Here is a 21477-nt window from a genome sequence, read left to right on the forward strand (position 1 = left end):
TAGCGCCATGCAATTACCTGCTGCAGCATGCTCTATGGTATGCTATGGCATGCATTGCAATTGCACAATACAATCCTATGGAGTCACGGGTGAGAACGTGCATGTATCCGCTCGTGGGCACATGCCTTGCACCATGTATGGTGCAATTTGCTGCATCCACAGCAAAGATGCAAGAGGATACATCTGTATGTGGCATAATCTATAAAGGTCATTACTGTGTGGTATAATGTATAAGTGGAAGGGCCGGCGCCACCATTAGGCAGCTTTAGGCAGCTGCCTAGGGGCATTGGCCACTAAAGGGAGCCACTTACTGCCCTATTATCTTAGTGACACAGACCAGCATTGTATTTATTATTATTATTATTTTTATTATTATCCTTTATATGGTGCCACAAGAGTTCCGCAGTGCCTTACATAGTACATAAAACTGATAAGTGAACAAGAAACAAGTAACTTACTGTACATTACAGTGCAGGACAAGGACACAATTTATATACATAGCGATTAAAGCATTCACAATAAGCAGCAGGGAATTGGCAGTCAAGTGTTAGGTGCCATTATGGGGAGTACGGACTAAAAGAAAATGAAAAGAGAAACACATGAGAGAAGAGGTTCTAGCTCGTCTGAGCTTACATTCTAAAGGACAGGCGTGACACAAGAGTGGAAGATAGGGAGGAAAGAGCATGAAGTGGGTTAAGATGAGAGCTGGTAGGCCTTGATGAAGTAGTGGGTCTTGAGAGCATGTTTGAAGATTTGTAGAGAGGAGGAGAGTCTGATGGGGAGAGGGAGAGAGTTCCAAAGGTAGGGAGCAGCATGGGCACAATCTTGGATGCGGGAGAGGGAGGAAGTAATCAGTTGGCAAGAGAGGCGGCATGCATTTGTTGAGAGAAGTGGGCGGGCGTGAGTGTGAAGGGAGAGAAGGTCAGAAATGTATGTGGGAGAGGATTTGGTGAGGGCTTTGAAGGAGATGGGAAGAATATGTAGAATGTCTGGAGAGGAAGATGAGCAGAGCAGCAGCATTGAGGGCCGACTGTAGTGGAGAGAGGTGAGAGACTTGGAGGCCAGCTAGAGGAAGGTTACAGTAGTCCAATCTGGAGATGATCAGCGACTAGATGAGGGTTTTAGTGGCATCCTGGGTGAGGAAGAGTCTAATCCTGGAGATATTTTTTAGGTGGAAATGACAGGACTGTGAGAGGTGCTGAATGTGTGGTTTAAAGGAGAGTGAGGAGTCTAGGATAACTCCAGGACAGCACACTTTGGGGCTAGAGGAGATAGTTGTGCCATCAATAGATAATGAAAGTATGGGAAGTGAGGTAGTGGAAGATGATCAGCTCAGTCTTAGACATATTAAATGTAAGAAAGCGCTGGGACATTCATGAAGAGACAGTTGTAGATACAGGTAATAAGCAAGGGGGAGAGCTCAGGAGTGGAAAGGTAAATTTGAGTATCATCAGCATAGAGATGATATTGGAGGTCAAAAGAGTTTATGAGTTCACCTAAAGAGGATGTATATAGGGAGAAAAGGAGAGGTCCAAGAACAGAACCTTGGGGAACTCCTACTGTTAGTGGAAGTGGGGGGGGGAAGAGGAGTCATGAAAGGAGATAGAGAAAGAACGATCAGAGTGGTAGGAGGCCAGCCAGGAGAGGGCAGTGCCACATAAACCAAGAGAGTGAAGGATTTGCAGGAGGAGAGGGTGGTCTGCAGTGTCAAATGCAGCAGAGAGGTCAAGGAGAATGAGCAGAGAGTAGTGGCCCTTGTATTTGGCAGCAAGGAGGTCATTGCTGACTTTCGTGAGGGCAGTTTCAGTGAAGTGGAGAGAATGGACGCCAGATTGAAATGAGTCAAGGAGGGAGTGGGAGGAAAGAAAGGTGGTAAGGCGGTTGGAAACAATACTCTTAAGGAGTTTGGAATCAAAAGGGAGGAGACAGATTGGTTGCTAGTTAAAGAGTATGTTAGGATCAAGGGTAGGTTTTTTAAGAATGGGGGAGACAAAGGCATGTTTTAATGCAGAAGGGTCAGTGCCAGATAATAGGGAGAGATTGAGGAGGTGGGTAAGATGGGAACAGGTGAATGCTGTGGACCTCGCTACATTCCTGCTCGTGTTCCGGTTCAAGCTCTGATACAGGTTATCAGCTTCACTACAGAGCTCAGCATTGCCATTGCCTTTCCGTTGTTATCCTGCTCTATTATTGGTTTTCCATTCTAAACTACACTATTTGGTTTACTTGTTATTATTGACTTATACAGACACTGAGGTTACTTCTTCTACAGTTGTCAACTGCACCATTACAGTATATCCTCATCGGAACCCATAACATCACAGGGATCAACCCTGCTCCGGACCGTCATCCTGCCGCAGGGCTCAACCCTGCTCCAGACCTTCATTACGCTGCAGGGCTTAACCCCGTTCCAGACCCACATCATGTCTCAGGGCTCAACTGTGTTCTGGACCCTCATCACGACTCAGGGCTCAACCCAGTTCTGGACCCTCATCATGTCTCAGGGCTCAACCACGTTCTGGACCCTTATCACATCTCAGGGCTCAACCATGTTCCAAACCCTCATCACATCTCAGGGCTCAACCCTGTTCCAGATCTTTATTATGTCTCAGGGCTTAACCTCGTTCCGGATCTTGTTACATCTCAGGGCTCAACCCTGTTCTGGACCTCCTTCACCATTCAGGGCTCAACCCTGTTATTGACCTCCATTCTATCCTGAGGCCCTAGCCTCGTGTCGGACTCTGGGTTTCACTCCACACCAGTTCAGTGTGTATTTCAAACTTTGTTTCTCACAGGGGCATACCCCTGCACCTGTTAGTGCATGTCATGAACTTTGTGTTATTGAGATTTAAGGTGGAACTTAGCCATACAGTTTTTGTTCTTGAATAAATTCTATTTACTTTTATTTCGTGCTAGTGATATTTCATGAAAAGGTAATTCCTAAAACCACCTCAGTTCATACTACCTAGTAAGCCTGATTGTAGCCATGACATATGCCCTTGCAAACGATTGTTTGACAGTTAATTGTTTTTTGGAGGCTACACAAGTAGTATTCCTCCTGGACCCCTTCAGGGATGAGTATCCGCTGACAGCAACAGCAGCAGCAACAGGTGTAGTCATCAAGGATCCTTCTGAGGAATCACGGATAGGAGAAGAGTCAATCATACTTTGAATAACAACATTGGATGCAGCAGGACTACTCCCGATGATGAATGAGGATGTTGATGATAAAGGTGTTTGTGTTGTAGATTGAAGGCGCTTGGATCCCACAGAGAGGGAGCAGGTAGGTGACACTGGACTTGTTACATTTTGAGTACTGGACTTGTCTTTTGCCTCGGCATGACAACAATGGGCTTTGGCTTTTTCAATCCATGGGCAACAGCTGTTGCCTTACTTACACAAAGGACATCCTTGGCATCAACATCCTCATCACCAACATCTTCAAGTCAACATCCTCATCATCCTTAGTACCTTCAACTACCAAAATATCCTCCTCCTCCATGTGCAATTCCACAGAAGCATCCTCGATGACTACATCTGCAAGATGTTGACTGCCCTTCCCCACATTTACAGAGGGCACACAAATGATGGAAATTGGAGGATCCTCCAGTACACTAGTATTTAGGTCTGGCTCACACATGGCAACCGTGGACACACTTACATTCTCCTCAGGGATTTGTGATTTTAATTTCTCAGGGCACACAGTTGTTTTTTCTGAATGGCTATCAGGATCAGCAGTCTTCCTAAAGAAAGGCCAATGCCTTATCCTTTCCTTGATACTTTGTGTAGTGAAGGGCATATCACCAATTTTTGGTTTATCTAAAGGCAAATTTCCTTTCAATTTTTTTTCTCATCTTCAGTACAAGTAGCTTTACCATATCGATGGCGTGACTTAAGCCCTGGGGCATGGGCCTTCATAGAGGATGAGGAAGTTGACGGCCTTGCACAGCTGATGGCAGCTACTACATGTGGTTATTGGCCTTGCTCTCCTGCCATGTGACAGCCCTCCATAATTTCTCCGGTCTTGAAGCAGTGTCACAAACACCAATAGTGTAACCAAGTTGCGGTTACAAAATTCACACATGTGCAGTCGTGCACACACACAAACATATTAGACAAAAAAAAGGCAATTGATTTTAATTTTTCTTATGCTCAAGAACTTGTCCCAGAGCAGTGATTGATCACGACTGGAGTCGGGCAGCACTAGGTTACAACTTGCGTTGCTGGCTGGATCTTGTGTAGTTAAGTCTAACACGCACACACACACACACACAGACAGTAAAAGATAAAAAAAGACAATTGATTTGAATTTTTTTTATGCTCAAGAACTTGGGCCCAGAGCAGTGATTGATCATGACTGGAGTCGGGCAGCACTAGCTTGCATTGCCGACTTGCTAGATCTTGTGCGGCTAAGCTTAACATGCCTAACATGCACAGACACACAGACAATTATTCGAAAAAAAGACAAATGATTTACATTTTTTGTATGCTCCAGAACTTGGGCCCAGAGCACAGATTGATCACGACTGGAGTCGGGCAGCACAACCTTGCAACTTGCGTTTCTGGCTGGACCTTGTGCGGTACTGCGGTTAAGCCTAACACGCACGCACACACACACAGAAAAATATAAAAGACACTTTGATTTTTGTTTGACTATATATATATATATATATATATATATATATATACTGTATATATATATATTAGGGGTGTGCACCGGCCACTTTTCGTGTTTTGTGTTTTGGTTTTGGATCTGGATCTTTCTTCGTGTTTTGGATCTGGATTGGTTTTGCCAAAACCACCCTTCCGTGTTTTGGGTTCTGGGTTTTGTGTTTTGAAAAAAAGCATAAAAACAGCTAAAATCACAGAATTTGTGGGGTTTTATGCTCCTATTCAATTATTAACCTCAATAACCTTCATTTCCACTCATTTCCAGTCTATTCTGAACACATAACACCTCACAATATTGTTTTTATGGCCAAAAGGTTGCACCGAGGTAGCTGGATGACTATGCTAAGCGACACTAGTGGGCGGCACAAACACGTGGCCCATCTAGGAGTGACACTGCAGTGGCAGACAGGAAGGCAGTTTGAAAAACTAGGCCCCAAACAGTACATACTGCAAAGAAAAAAAAGAGGTGCAAGATGGAATTGTCCTTGGGCCCTCCCACCCACCCTTATGGTTGTATAAATAGGACATGCACACTTTAACAAACCAATCATTTCAGCGCCAGGGTCTGCCACATGACTGTGGCTGAAATGATTGGTTCGTTTGGGCCCCCACAAAACAAGCTGGCAATTAATGTGTCCCTGCAAAAACTGGCTCTATGGAGGCAAGATGTCGTCCTCATCCTCCTCATCCACCGATTATTTGGATAAAACAGGAAAAAGGGATTTAGGTGTCCCTGGACTGCTTACGGTCTTAGCCAAAGTTTCTGAACTTGACAGTAACTTTTTATGAACGCGCTGCAGGTGCCGTATAAGGGAGGATGTTCCTAGGTGGTTAACGTCCCTACCCTTACTTATTTCATCTTTACATATGGTACATATGGCAAGACAGTTGTTGTCCGGATTTGGATAGAAATATTGCCAGACCAAAGAGGTGGAATGTTTGGTCTTCAGCCCAGGCATGACCGTGATGGACTTTTTCATCCCACGGACAACAACTGTCTCCCCCGGAGCCTGATTTAAACAAACCACATCACCATCAGAATCCTCCTCGCCAACTTCCTCCTCAGTGCCAGGTACACCAGTATCCTCATCCTGTTGTACTTCAACAGTGACATCTTCAATTTGCATATCAGCAAGTGGACTGTGGGTGCTCCTTTTAGCACTTGCAGGGGGCGTGCAAATGGTGGAAAGAGCCACCTCTTCCCGTCCAGTGCTGGGAAGGTCAGGCATCGCAACCGCCACCACACTTGGACTCTCCTTGGGGATTTGTGATATCTTCTTAGAACGCACAGTTCTTCGCTGTGCTTTTGCCAGCTTAACTTGTTTGATTTTTTTAGCGGGAGGAGGGCTTCCATCGTCATGTGAAGCTGAACCACTAGTCATGAACATAGGGAAAGACCTTAGCCGTTCCTTGCCACTCCGTGTCATAAATGGCATATTGACAAGTTTACGTTTCTCTTCAGATGATTTAAAAGTTTTTTTAAGGTCATTTTCCTGATCTTTGTCATTTGGGATAGTATGTGCCCTCTACTATGACATTGGGCATCGGCCTTGGCAGACGACGTTGATGGCATGTTATCGTCTATGTCATGACTAGTGGCAGCAGCTTCAGCACTAGGAGGAAGTGGTTCTTGATCTTTCCCTATTTTATTTTTATCGGAGAAAGTTTGGTCCTCCATTTATGTTATATTGATTTGATATATACGTGCGGCTAAGGCGCACACAAACACAGAAAATATTTTTTTATTTTTGCTGGAGAGTAGTGCACTTTGTGGGTTACACCACCCTTTAAGAAATGAGCCAGCCAGCTCTTTACTTATGGGACACAGGCGCACGCATAGGCGCTGCTCCTTTGTTGATGCACGTGCAGCCACAGTGCACACAATTCACAAACACAGAAAATATTTTTTTATTTTGTTTGGAGTGTACTTTGGGGGTTACAGCACCCTTTAACGGACAAGCCAGCTGGCCCTTTACTAATGGGACACAAGCGCACACTTGGCACTGCTCCTTTGTTGATGCACGTGCAGCCACAGTGCACACAATTCACAAACACAGAAAAAATTGTTTTATTTTGTTTGGAGTGCCCTTTGGGCGTTACAGCACCCTTTAGCGGTCAATCCAGCCAGCCCTTTATTTATGGGACACAGGCGCACGCTTGCCACTACTTTGTTGATGCACGTGCGGCTACTGCGCACACAATTCACAAACACAAAAAAATATATTTTTTATTTTGTTTGGATTGCCCTTTGGGAGTTACAGCACCCTTTAGCGGTCAATTCAGCTGGCCCTTTATTTATGGGACACAGGCACATGCTTGGCACTACTTTGTTGATGCACGTGCGGCTACTGCGCACACAATTCACAAACACAAAAAAAAATATTTTTTTATTTTGTTTAGAGTGCCCTTTGGGGGTTACAGCACCCTTTAACGGACAAGCCAGCCGGCCTTTTACTTATGGGACACAGGCGCACGCTTGGCGCTGCTCCTTTGTTGATGCACGTGCAGCCACAGTGCACACAATTCACAAACACAAAAAAATATATATTTTTTTGCACTTGGGGGGAGCACCCCTGGCGGACAGAGCACCCCCTGTACAACACTACAGCACACCTTTAGGACTGGGACACTGCACAGGACTTTGGAGTGGACACAGTCCCTATGGACAACTGACTGCACAACACAGTCCAGCCAGTCCCTATGGACTTTGAAGTAGTGGACACAGCCCCTATGGACAACAGCAGCACAGCGCAGAACAGCACAGCACAGCACAGCACAACACTACACTGCACTACACTACACTACACTACACAGCCCAGCCAGCCCTAACTCCCACCCTCCCTCTTCACTGTCCACAGCCGAGTGAGAAAATGGCGCCGACGCGGGTACCTTATATAGGATCCAAAACCCGCGAGACCCGGAAGGCGGGATGATGACGTTTTTCCTCGATTTAAGATCAGAGTCAGGCGGGAAAAGTCGAGCCTGACTCGGATCGGCCTCGGATCATGGGGGCTCGGGGGGGTTCGGATTTCAGAAATCCAAACCCACTCACCCCTAATATATATATATATTTTTTTTAGTCCAGAACTTAGGACACAGCACCAGCCCAGATGTATCTACAGTTCTGCCCCAGCACAGATGGAGCAGCAGACATGAAAAACACCAGCCCAGGACACAGCAGACAGCACAGATAGCCCAGATGGATCAGCAACAGCCCAGATGGACACAGCAGACAGCACAGTGACAGCTGTCACAGACACCCAGGCCTGCCAAGAGCTGCAGCGGGCCTTGTAACAGGGGGTGTGGCCTAATCGCAGGAGGCGTGGCCACGCCCTATTGGAAAAAAAATGATTTTCAGCGCCGTGAAGCCAAAAGCATAGGAGACTGCTGTGGCTGCTGCTCAGCAGCCACGAGCAGTCTCCCACTGTAGCTCAGCACACACTGTGTGCTGGGCTGCTGTGAGGGAGGGGGTTGTGGTGTCGGACCTGGGCCCCTGCCAGGCCCCTCAGGAAGCCCAGGCCCTGGTAATTTGTACCCGCTATCCCCCCTCTTGGCGCCCCTGCAGGCACCAGCCCAGAATGGATCAGCAGTCACCAGCCCAGAATGGATCAGCAGTCACCAGCGCAGAACACAGCAGACAACACCAGCACCTCTCCCAGCCCTACACTACCCACCCTCCCTGTTCAGTCTCCACAGCCGGAGTGAATTGGCATTCATCGCATGGTCCCTTATGTACTACATTGATCATAGAGATGAAAGCTTGTGAACCACGAGATTTCAGACTCTATCGTTTTGCCTCGGTTTCAAGATCCGAGTCAGGTGGGAAACTCCGAGCCTGTTTGGATCCGACTTGGTTCGTTACATTTGTGTGGGTTCAGATCTCTGGAAACCGAACCCGCTCATTTCTAATGTTTAGTGTTACTGTTTTAATGTGTAAGGTTCTCTAGATGAACATTTAATCCATAAATATTTCATGTTCCTGGAGAGACCTGGAATGGACTAACAAGAATCCAGTTTAATAAAAATATGTATTTGTTATTCATCTGTGTTAAGCTGCCTGACTGAAAGGGTAATCTATTATTATATGATATGTAAGGGTTTCCCAAGTTTACCCTTTCTTATTATTGACTCAAGACTTGGGTAAAGGCGCCAATTAGGAGAGCTGTAGTAGTGGAAGATCCAGGTTACAAAGGTACTAATTAGGGATGAGCGGGTTCGGACCCCCAGCCCGCATATCTGAGCCAGATCCGAGTCAGGTTCCAGTTTTCCCGCCTGACTCGGATCTGAAATCGAGGCAAAACGTCATCATCCCGCTGTCGGATTCTCACGGGTTTTGGATTTAATAAAAGGTCCCCGCGTCAGCACCATTTTTCACTCCGGCTGTGGACAGTGTAGAGGGAGGGTGGGAGTTAGGGCTGGCTGGGCTGTGTTGTGCTGCTGTTGTCCATAGGGGCTTTGTCCACTCCAAAGTCCATAGGGGCTGGCTTGGCTGTGTTGTGCAGTCTGTTGTCCATAGGGGCTGTGTCTACTCCAAAGTCCATAGGGGCTGGCTGGGCTGTGTTGTGCAGTGTCCCATAAAGGCTGTTGTCCTAAAGGGGTGCTGTAGTGTTGTCCAGGGAGTGCTCTGTCCATCAGGGGTGCTCCCCCAGTGCAAAAAACAAAATGTGTTTTTGTGCGCTGTAGTCGCACGTGCAGCAACAAAGTGGCGCCAAGCGTGCGCCTGTGTCATAAGTAAAGGGTCATCTGGCTCATCTGTTGAAGGGTGGCGTAACCCCCAAAGTGCACACCAAAAAAAATATATATATCTTTTTCTGTGTTTGTGACTTGTGTGTGCTATACCTGCACATGCTTCAACAAAGTAGCGCCAAGCGTGCGCCTGTGTCATAAGTAAAGGGCCGACTGGCTTGTCTGTTGAAGGGTGATGTAACCCCCAAAGTGCGCTCCAAAAAAGATATATTTTTTTTCTGTGTTTGTGACTTGTGTGCGCTGTAGCCGCACTTGCATCAACAAAGTAGCGCCAAGCATGCGCCTGTGTCATAAGTAAAGGGCCAGCTGGCTTGTCTGTTGAAGGGTGGTGTAACCCCCAAAGTGCCTGAAATAAAATTACAAAATCTTTTTCTGTGTTTGCTTGCGCCTTAGCCGCACGAGCGTCAATATTACATATATGGAGGACAAAAATTTGTGCGATAAAAATAAAATAGGGAAAGGTCAAGAACCACTTCCACCTAGTGCTGAAGCTGCTGTGACTAGTCATGACATAGACAATGAAATGCCATCAATGTTGTCTGCCAAGGCCAATGCCCAATGTCATAGTAGAGGGCATATAACATCCCAAATGGCAAAGTTCAGGAAAATTAACGTAAAAAATAAATTTAAATCGTCTGAGGAGAAACATAAACTTGCCAATATGCCATTTATGACACGGAGTGGCAAGGAACGGCTAATGTCCTCCCCTATGTTCATGACTAGTGGTTCAGCTTCACATGACGATGGAAGCCGTCCTCCCACTACAAAAATCAAATGAGTTAAGCTGGCAAAAGCACATAACTGTGCTTTGTAATTCTAAGAAAATATCACAAATCCCCATGGAGAGTCCAAGTGTGGCGATTGTTGAGATGCCTTCCCTTCCAAACACTGGATGTGAAGAGGTGGCTACTTCCACCATTTGCACGCCCTCTGCAAGTGCTGGAAGGAGCACCCACAGTCCACTTGCTGATATTCAAATTGAAGATGTCACTGTTGAAGTACAACACGATGAGGATATTGGTGTAACTGGTGCTGAGGAGGAAGTTGACGAGGAGGATTCTGATGGTGAGGTGGTTTGTTTAAATCAGGCAGCAGGGGAGACAGTTGTTGTCTGTGGGATGAAAAAGGCCACCACGGTCAGGCCCGGGCAAAAGACCAAACATTCCACCTCTTTGGTCTGGAAATATGTCTCTCCAAATACGGACAACAACTGTCTTGCCATATGTACCATATGTAAAGGTTAACCACCTAGGAGCATCCTCCCTTATATGTCACCTGCAGCGCGTTCATAAAAAGTTACTGTCAAGTTCAGAAACTGTGGATAAGACCATAAGCAGTCCAGGGACACCTAAATCCCTTCGTCTTGTTGTATCCAAGCGCCTGCAAACCACACCGTCAACTCCCTCCTCATCAATTTCCTCCTTAGTCAGGATCGGAAGTAGTCCTGCAGGCCAATTCACTGGCATGACTGACTCTCCTATCCTGGATTGCTTGGGAGGATCCTGCATTGCTACACCTACTGCTGCCGCTGCTGCTGTTGCTGCTGGGAGTTGTTCATCATCCCAGAGAGAAAGTAGGAAAATGACTCTCAAACAGTCAGTCCTTAGTGAGGAGGATGAAGTATGACAGCAGTCATTCTGAAGCAAAGCATATAACTGAAGCTTTGACAGCTATGTTGGTGTTAGACATGCATCCGGTATCTGCCATTAGTGCATTGGCATTTAGACAATTGATGGAGGTAGTGTATTCCCGGTACCAAATCCCATCTAGATTCCACTTCACTAGGCAGGTGATACCGAGAATGTTCAGAGACGTCAGAAAAAGTGTCCTCAGTGTCCTAAAAAATGCAGTTGTACCCAATGTCCACTTAGCCACGGATATGTGGACATGTGGAACAGGGCAGAATAAGGACTATATGACTGTGACAGCCCACTGGGTAAATGTATCGCCTTATGCAGCAACAACAGCAGCATCACCAGTAGCAGCATCTCAGAAATGCCAGCTCGTTCCAAGTCAGGCTACGCTGTGTATCACTGGTTTCAGTAAGAGACACACTGCCAACAACCTCTTAGAGAAACTGAGGGAAATCATCGCCCAATGGCTTACCCCACTTAGACTCTCCTGGAGATTTGTGATATCTAACAACGCCACCAATATTGTGCGGGCATTACATCTGGGCAAATTCCAGCACGTCCCATGTTTTGCTCCCACAATAAATTTGGTGGTGCAGAATTTTCTGAGAAATGACAGGGGCCTGCAGGAGATGCTTTGGGTGGCCCAAAAAATGTCTGGCCACTTTCTCCATTCAGCGACTGCGTGCCAAAGACTGCAGCATCAGCAAACACTCTTGAACCTGCCCTGCCATCACCTGAAGCAAAAGGTTGTGACGCCTTGGAACTCAACCCTCTATATGCTTCAGAGGATGGAGGAACAGCAAAAGGCCATTCAAGCCTATAAATCCACCTATGACTTAGGCAAAGGAGGGGGTATGCACCTGACTCAAGTGCAGTGGAGAATGATTTCCGTGTTGTGCAAGGTTCTCCAGCCCTTTGAACTTGCCACACATGGAGTCAGTTCAGACACTCCCCCCTTGAGTCAGGTCATTCCCCTCATAAGGCTTTTGCAGAAGCAGCTGGAGAAAGTGAAGAAGGAGCTAAGACAGAGTGATTCTGCTTGGTATGTGGGACTTGTGGATGAAGCACTTCATTTGCTTTGCAAGGATTCGAGGGTGGTCAATCTGTTGAAATCAGACCACTACATTTTGGCCACCATGCTCGACACTAGCTTTAAAGCCTATGTGGTGTCTCTCTTTCCAGCCGACACAAGCCTGCAGAGGTGCAAAGACCTGCTGGTGAAAGCACTATGAGCTGAAGCGGAACGTGACACGTCAACAGCTCCTTCTTCATTTTCTTCCGCAACTGGGGCTGCCAGGAAACAACTTAGGTATCCTAAGCAACCAGCTGGCGGTGATGCAGGGCAGACAGGACCAAGTTTGGACATCTGGTCCGGACTGAAGGACCTGGCAACAATTTCTGACAGGTCTACTGTCACTGCATATGATACTGCCACTATTGACAGAATGGTGGAGGATTACATCGGTGACAGCATCCAAGTAGGCATGTCAGACAGTCCATACCTGTACTGGCAGGAAAAAGAGGCAATTTGGAGGCCCCTGTACAAACTGGCTCTATTTTACCTAAGTTGCCCCCCCTCCAGTGTGTACTCAGAAAGAGTGTTTAGTGTAGCTGGGAACCCAGTCAGCGAAAGGTGTAGGAGTTTGCTCCCACAAAATGTGGAGAAGATGATGTTCATCAAAATAAATTATCAATTCTTCCAGGAAGACCAGCCTCTAGAACGTACAGAAGGACCTGTGGTGGTGTATTCCAGTGGGGATGAATTAATACTCTGTGAGGATGAGGATGTACACAACACTGAAGAGGGTGAGGAATCGGTGGATGAGGACGACATCTTGCCTCCGTAGAGCCAGTTTGTGCAGGGACAGATTAATTGCCAGCTTGTTTTGTGGGGGCCCAAACGAACCAATCATTTCAGCTACAGTCATGTGGCAGACCCTGGCGTTGAAATGAATGTTTTGTTAAAGTGTGCATGTCCTGTTTATGCAACATAAGGGTGGGTGGGAGGGCCCAAGGACAATTATATCTTGCACCTCTTTTTTTTATTTGCAGTATGTAGTGTTTGGGGCCTAGTTTTTCAAACTGCCATCCTGTCTGCCACTGCAGTGCCACTCCTAGATAGGCCACGTGTTTGTGCCGCCCACTTGTGTCGCTTAGCATAGTCATACAGCTACATTGGTGCAACCTTTTGGCCTAAAAACAATATTGTGAGGTGTGAGATGTTCAGAATAGACTGGAAATGAGTGGAAATTAATGTTATTGAGGTTAGTAATAGCATAGGAACAAAAACAGCTGTTTTTATGCTTTTTTCCAAAAAAGTACAGATCCAAAACACAAAACCCAGAACCCAAAAAACGGAAGGGTGTTTTTGGCAAAACCAATCCTGATCCAAAACGCGAAGCAAGATCCAGATACAAAACCAAAACACGAAAAGTGGCCGGTGCACACCCCTAGTACTAATTTAGAGCAACTAATGCACAAATCCTTTCACAGGCCTACACCATGCCCCGGGCAGTACTGCTATTTGCAACTGTGCCATTTGTTCAGTTCTGTGCTGTCTGCTATCCAAGGTTTATCCTCTTACACGCCCCTGGTAGGAACTGAGGTGGAATCTTGCTCCTTGAACTCTCTGTACATCTAACTTTTGAGCATTAGTCAAGTACAGGCTCCAGGCTCCAACATGGGGACACCAGCATGTAGCACTCCACCAAGAAGGTATTGCTTCCTCCCCAGCCATATTAGTGTGCTCCTGGAACCTCTAGCTACATTTAAAAACTATTGGAATGCAGAAACTTTTTTTTCTTACTCTGGGTTTCTGCTCTAACAAATATATTTTCCTTTCCTTTGTGAGTTTTTAATTTTTCTACTAATTTGTGCTCTTTTACTGCCATCATGTGGCCACTGGTGTAATTAAATTTAGTACCTTTCTATTCTGACTTATCTAGCAAAACAATGAACTGATATGATAATGGGATTGAATGACTAACTAATTATCTCATGGGGTGTGGCCAGCATACAATTTGACACTAGAGATATGCGCTGACCCCATTGTTTTGGATTTGATTATAATTAATCATTGTGTTTGGTTTTGCCAAAACCACCCTTTTGTGTTTTGGATCTGTTTTTTTTTTTTTTAATTGATCAAAATTATTTAAAACATGTTAGTTAGGCCTGTCTTTGTACCTACAGTATTACTAACCTCAGTCATTTCCAGTCAATTTTGATCACCTCACAGCTCACAATATTGTTTATCAATATTGTCAAAAGGCTGACTGGCTAAACTAAGCAACAGAGCAGCAGCACAAACACACAACAGGTTAAAAGACTATAGCACATCTATGAAATTATGGCACAGCAGTGGAAGACATGATGGCAGTTTAATAAACTATATGACCCCACAGAAAGAATGTTTTCATTAATTGAGAACTAGATCAGAGGTCCAAAAGCAGTACACATATATGGAGATGGAGTATATATGACTATGTAGTGAAAGAGAGGTAAATGATTTTAACAGATTGATTAAGAAAATCTAATTTGAGGTGTGGCCTTGTTTTGCTGCAGCTGAGGAAAGGCCATAAAATAATACAGTTTATCTTGCCATGTTCATATTAATGAATAATACTATATAAGCTCCATAATTCTTTCATTTTTGAAAACATTTATTTCTGAAAGTGTGTTGCAAATTAGTTATGTATTAGATCAATAACCAATAAATATGATTGTCTATGCAAAAAAGGCCATCACCAATGCCACCCCAAAAATACAGCACATAATGAAAAGAAAAGTGATGCATGATGGAATTGTTCTTGGGAATGTTGTATATTTATTAAAAATGGCAGGCACTGTTTAACAAACCAAGCAGTTCAGTGACAGGGACTGCCACTTTTGTGGCTTGGGTGCTTGTTTGGGCAAAGAAGGCACCGATGCGCTTAAGGTGGCTAACAGCTTTGTTAAACATCTCAACACTGGGAAGATGTAATTATCATCCACATCCTCTTCACCCTCATCAGTGTTAACATCATCATCACACAATATTATAATCTACATCTACTGTTACAGAAGTCTCTGTACTTTGTTGCATTTGGCAACAAAGGTCTTCAACATAATTTGTAGTTCATTTTTGTGATCATGAGCTTTTAAGTAGCCTCCTACACTGATCGCTCACAAGGTGTCTGGCTGTGCTAAACACTCTTTCTAAATACACACTGGATGGTGGAAATCTAAAGTTCACCAAAACTAGTTTGTACAAGAAGCTCCAAATTGCGTTTTTTTACTCCTGTAATCAAAAAGACAGTGGGCTCGATCCAGACCTGCTCGCAAGAAGCGTACACTCATTCCCAGCGTATTCAAATTTTGCTAAGTGATGGCAAGGCAGGCTATCGCATGGCAAGGCATAAGCATGCCCACTTTGCCTTGGTGTGCAATTGCCCTGTGTATTGAGATGCCCACCAGCCTGTCTTAAGATGCTCACTTGCTCATGTTATCTCCAGTAAGTGTATGGAACCATCGGTACATCGGGTACCATCGGAAGCGACCGCAGCATTTGAGGTTGACTAGACCCTACCGCAAGCACTGTGTTAGGATTTGCAGTTAGCAAATCATCTTGGTGGCAGTTCCCAGTCATAGTTTTTACTGGGATACTACATCATGTCCTATCCTTGTTCTGGATTTTTGCAGGTAGCTGGAAATCCTGTCTTGTAAGTGTACAGCTCATAGCCTGTCATTCCTGCCTGTCTGTGTACTGAGCTCTTGTGCTCATTAATTAACTAGCTGTTTGTCTGCAGAGCAGGTATGCACATGCCTTTGATCAGGATTTACTCTCCAGGAATTGTCTCTGATTGGATCCTGCATCTCATAAGTATACAGCCAGCCCTGCACTAACTGCCGTTTATACTGTCTGGCAAACAGTGTATGCATGTCTCTCTGAAGTCTGAACTTTTGCCGGTCTCCCCAAGTTCCACGATTTCAGTGTCCTGCAGCTATCTGTCTGTTTAGTATTAGCCTGTGAAATATACCCTGCTGCTGCCTGAGGCACTTTAATTCCAGAGTCCAGCCAAGCTGTTTCAGTCTTTTTCCTGCCTGTGTTCCTGTCGTGCCAGAGTTCACCTGTCTGCCATATTGCTCCAGACACATCATAGCCTGCATCTCATCTTGGCTGTCATAGCCACACCGTGGCCTACAAGGTTGCATCACAGCCTGCATCTCATCTCGGCTGTCATAGCCAAACCAAGCTCCAGTGCTACCACCATTCTCCATACAGCTTCCCAGCAGCACCAAGTAGCTCCCCTGCTACCACCATTTTCCATACGGCTTCCCAGCTGCACCAAGTAGCTCCCATGCTACCACCATTTTCCATACGGCTTCCCAGCCACACCAAGTAGCTTCCGTGCTACTACCATTCTTCATACAGCTACCCAGCTGCACCACTGTCCCTGGACATGCCTAAGATCCATTACCTGTTGCTGCTGGTGTATCCTGTCCATTACCATTACCTGCAGCCTCACTCCAGTTAGCCAGTTGTGGAAGGACTGCCACATCACTATCCTGTCTTGTCCTACTCAGAAGTCCTGTGGTCTCTCACCAGTTGTGTAAACCTCCACTGCATAAGGCGTAAATCCAGGTGGCCACCTATGTACCGGTGTGTAAATTATTCACTAAGGGAACAACGGGTGGCTGTTGTTGGTGGAAGATCCTCTCCCTGGCTCTAGAGGTCTTACACCATGTGCAAACCGTAACACACTGTGTTCAGTGTAAAATTCAACCAGGTGATGTGTACAATGATGCTGCTTGTTAATTATGCATGCCTCTGAAAAGGCGGTAAGATGCTCAGGCATGCCTGGGTTCGCACCTCCACTCCCCTGTTTCTAGTGGCCTGCCCCTGTTACCAACCACAAACGGCTTCCCCTATCACTCATTCAGCAGGGCTGTCTATGATCGGCGAGTGTACGCTTCCCGATCGCTCGGACTAGTTCGCACATGCGCATTGTGATGCATACACATGCTTCAGATTGCTAACCATCGGCAGCTATGAGCGAATGCTTCTTAGCGACCGGGTCTGAATCAGGTGCTGTGTGACATGCTAATTTGTACAATATCATTAAAATAATCCTCCACCATTTTAATGATGATTAGTGTATCAGATTGAATCACAGTAGAGTCATCAATAATTGTGGGCAATGCTTTTAAGCCTGACAAGATGTCAAAATGGTATTTTACTTTGGTGAACTGATTTGAATCATCATCCACACCCTGAGTGGGTCTCTTGAAAAAGGTAAATTTTTTTCTGGCTGCATTATTGGCAGGAGAAACTGAAGCAGAAAATATTTTCTTGTCATGTGCCATTTAAGCTGATAACTTGCTGGAAAGGAGCTCTTTGCATCTGTTAAGATCTGTGTCATTTGGAAAGAAAGACATTAAGTATGACTTAAACCTAGAATCAAGCATGCTTGCCAAAATGTAGTGATCCAAATGCAAGATATTGACAACCCTTTTGTCCTGGTGAAGCGAATAAAGAACTTGATCTACAAGTCCCACATACTTAGTGAAATCCAGTGGCATAACTAGGGTATTTGGATCCCAGGGCAAATTTTAAAATGGAGACCCCCGTATGGCAAAAAATGGCCACAGTCACAAGGAGCGGGGTCACTTAAAAATGGGTGTTTCAACAGGACACATATACCCCTTTCTCATCACTCTTAACATTCCATTCCATATGCACCTTAACCCCTGTATTGCTCCTTATACAGTCTGACCTATGCAGTGCCCCCAGTAATGGTCCCTTTTATGCAAGCCCACAGTAGTGCCCCTTGTACAGTACCCCCTATGCAGTGCCCTTTATATAGTACCCCAATTAGTAGTCCCCCCTATGCAGTGCCCTTTATATAGTACCCCCAGTAGTAGTCCCCCATATGCAGTGCCCTTTGTATAGTGCCCCCAGAAATAGTCCCCCCTATGCAGTGTCCTTTATATAGTGCCCCCAGTAGTAGTCTCCCCAGCAAAAGACCCACCAGTTACCGCCCCTAGTAGTAGCCTCCCCAATTAGTTCCCCCAGTAGAGGTGCCCTCCCCAAATACATAGCAAAAAAATAAAATAAAAATTATCTGCATCCATGCTCCTGCTCTGATTCTGGCTGCTGCTTCCGCCGCCATATGCACGTCAGCCCTCCCAGGCTGGTGCACTCTACAATATGGGAGAGACATCATGATGTTTCTCCCATTACCCACTGCAGGAGCCAGAAGGCGGAGCTCATGAGTGAGCTCCAGCCTGGTTTGCAGTGGGCACTGCAGCAGTCAATTAGAGTCTGTCTGACTCTCATTGGCTGCTGTTTAACACTCACATCACTGCCGCGCTGGCTGCGATTTGTGTGCTAGAATGCACAGCCTGAGCCCGCCTCCCACCCTCTGCCTGGAGCTATTGGGCAAGTGCTCAGGGGGAGGGAAGGAGCTCGGCTTGCAGCACAGGACCAGCGCTGGAAGCCTAATGCCAGTCCTGTGTAAATGTGTAGTGCTGACCACACTCACTGCAGTCGGCACTACACTGGGTAACTAGGACAAGCCGACACCATGGCCCCCCGCACTGCTGGTCCCACGATGCCCTGGGCACGTGTCCCGCTCGCCCTGCCCTAGTTACACCACTGGTAAAATCCCTTCAGTTCATCTCCTCCTTCAGTTTCTCTAGCTGCTTTTCCATTAGTTTTATTAAGGGAATCACCTGACTCAAGCTGATAGTGTCTGAACTCAATTTATTAGTTTCTACTTCAAATGGTTTCAGTAGCTTGCATAAAACAGAGAGTATTCTCCAGTGTGCTGGACTAAGGTATATTCACCCCCCTACTTTCCCTGTGACATGGCTTGATGAGTGGGCTTGGTAGGCTTGTTGCTGTTCGACCATTCACTGAAGCATATAAAGGGTGGATTTCCACCTGTTTACTACCTCTTTCTTGAGTTGGTGGCATGGCAAATCAAACTGTTCTTGTAGCCACTGCAGTCTTCTACATGCAGTTGCTGAATGCCGAAATTGTCCAGAAATTTTCTGGGCCACAGACAGCATCTCCTGCATGCACTCTGGATCCAGATCCCGGCATCAAAGAAGAAACCTCCATCAACAGCAAAGCAAGAAGATTGAAATCCAGTTTCAGATAGCTCACATATATACCCTTACAGAGATAGGCAATACAATAGAATAGGTTGACATGCTTCCATTGGTTATTCTTCCTGGTTCTTCTGTTACAGTATAGTTCATAGGTCAGTTTGTATGGCCTCCAACAGCTCTTTGTGTCCTGTTTCTCGCTGCATAATAAATCTAAGCTGGCAACATTACAGAGTACATTTTAATGTTTAATTCTCTATGGTCCATAGTTTGCAGACATATGTTGCGATCTTCTCACCGATTGTACCAGAAATCTGCAAAGACACAGTGGATCAGAATGACACCAAACATGGTCTGCTTACCATGTACTAAACCTTAGATATCAAATAACATTTATTTCACAACATTACTAATACTAAATAAACATTGAATATTACACTTTAATGCTAGGGAACCTCTTTATGTAAGTGTGCAGTGTGTAAGTATTGGGGTATTGAGAAAAGACGCTAGTTAGCGTTGTGCAACTACGTGTATGTGGAGTACACCATGGTACGTGTTTTGCAGGGTTGATCATTTTATATGTTTTAGTGACAGTCTGTATTTATTTAATGGGGACTTTTAACATCTTTCTATTGCGTGGGAATCGCACGATGCTAAATAATAGCATCGCTGTATGTACTTATAATGGGCGAGATTCACTAAAATGGCACCGGGCGGCCAGTCGCAAAATGGCGTCTCATTGCCATTCGCAAAATGGCATTGTGCAGATTTAATTTTAAACTGATTCTGTCTCAGCCAATTATCCGGCTTCGACAGCTCTCACAATGTTACTTGTGGAAATTACAAATCCTGAGTAGAGTGTTAGGGATATATTTACTAAAGTGCAGGTTTACAAAATTGGAGATGTTGCCCTTAGCACCCAATCAGATTCTAGCTATCATTTTCTAGAAGGTACTAGAGAAATGATAAGAAGAATCTGATTGGTTGCTATGGGCAAAATCTCCACTTTTATAATCCCATGCTTTAGTAAATATACTTCCTAGTGGGATAAGCCGTTTTGCTATGACATCCCTGAGTTTTTCTAATAAGTTGACACCAGTATACCTCTTATGTTGGGTACACACTGGCAGAAATATTGTCTGATCAATAGACAAGCATGTACCAGCTATATGTCTGTGAACGACGTTGTTCACAGACATATTGCATTGGCTGTGCTGCACAGCTGCTGCCCAATATATCTGCAGATATATTGGAGCATCATCTTGTGTGTACAGGTGATCAGCTGAACCCCCATACACTTGCAGAGGAGGGGGGCGCGACTCACCCCCGGCCAGCTAAAAGACAGATGTTGGTTGTTCAGTGTATCCAATGATGTAACCATATGGTTCACCTGACACCCTTGTGGTTACATCATTGGATACAATGTAATGGTTCCCACCATAGACTTCAATGGAGATTTCACAAAGGTGCAATAGGAGAGAGACAGAGGGGGCAATGGGTAAGAATAGCACAGTTTTTCTCTTTTTTTAATTACTTTTTAAAACTATTGACCCAACAACTTCAAAAACGGGACAGCTCGCTAATTATTTTGGCTTAGGGGTGCCTTGAAAAATGATGAAGACCCTACGGGTGCCTCAAACTGAGAAAGTTTAGGAACCACTGTTCTGGGGGTTCCTGGATAGTGAAGGAGTGATATTTAGCAAATTGGATGCAGGAGGACTACCTTCAATCATTAATGAAAAGATTAATGATGAAAATGTTGGTGGTGAAGATTGCATGTGCTTATATCTATTCATACTGCTGGCAGCTGATGCTGTACTATTTTTCACAGGATTTTTGAGATTTTTCCCAAATAATTTGCATGAACTCACTGCACAAGATGTAACAGGGAGGAGGTTCCTAGATGGTTAATGTCCATATCTCTACTTACTTTAGCTTCACAAATGTTACAGATGGCTTGACAAATGTTGTCAGGTTTAGGTAAAATTAATTCCATACAAAAGAGTTGGTATTTTTGGTCTTATTCCCAGGCATGACAATGGCTTTCTTATTATCATGGGCAAGAACTGCTGCCACTGGTGGCTGAATTTCTTTGACATTATCAACATCCTCATTAGTGTTAGATGCATAAATATTTCCCTCACCCTGTTGCACTTCCACAGTAGCATCCTTAGTTTCTCAGTCACTATCTTGACTGACTGTGTTTGGCCCTGGATTCTGCAATAGTATTCTAGTGCATGAAACAGCAGTAGCAGGACCACCTTTTGTTAAGGAAAACCATGGCCTGAGCCTCTTGTCACTGCATCTGGTGTAGGGAATTTTGGCAATTTTTCATTTT

Source organism: Taudactylus pleione, unplaced genomic scaffold, assembly GCF_031769625.1.
Source record: "Taudactylus pleione unplaced genomic scaffold, aTauple2 ptg000305l, whole genome shotgun sequence".
Classification (NCBI taxonomy): domain Eukaryota; kingdom Metazoa; phylum Chordata; class Amphibia; order Anura; family Myobatrachidae; genus Taudactylus; species Taudactylus pleione.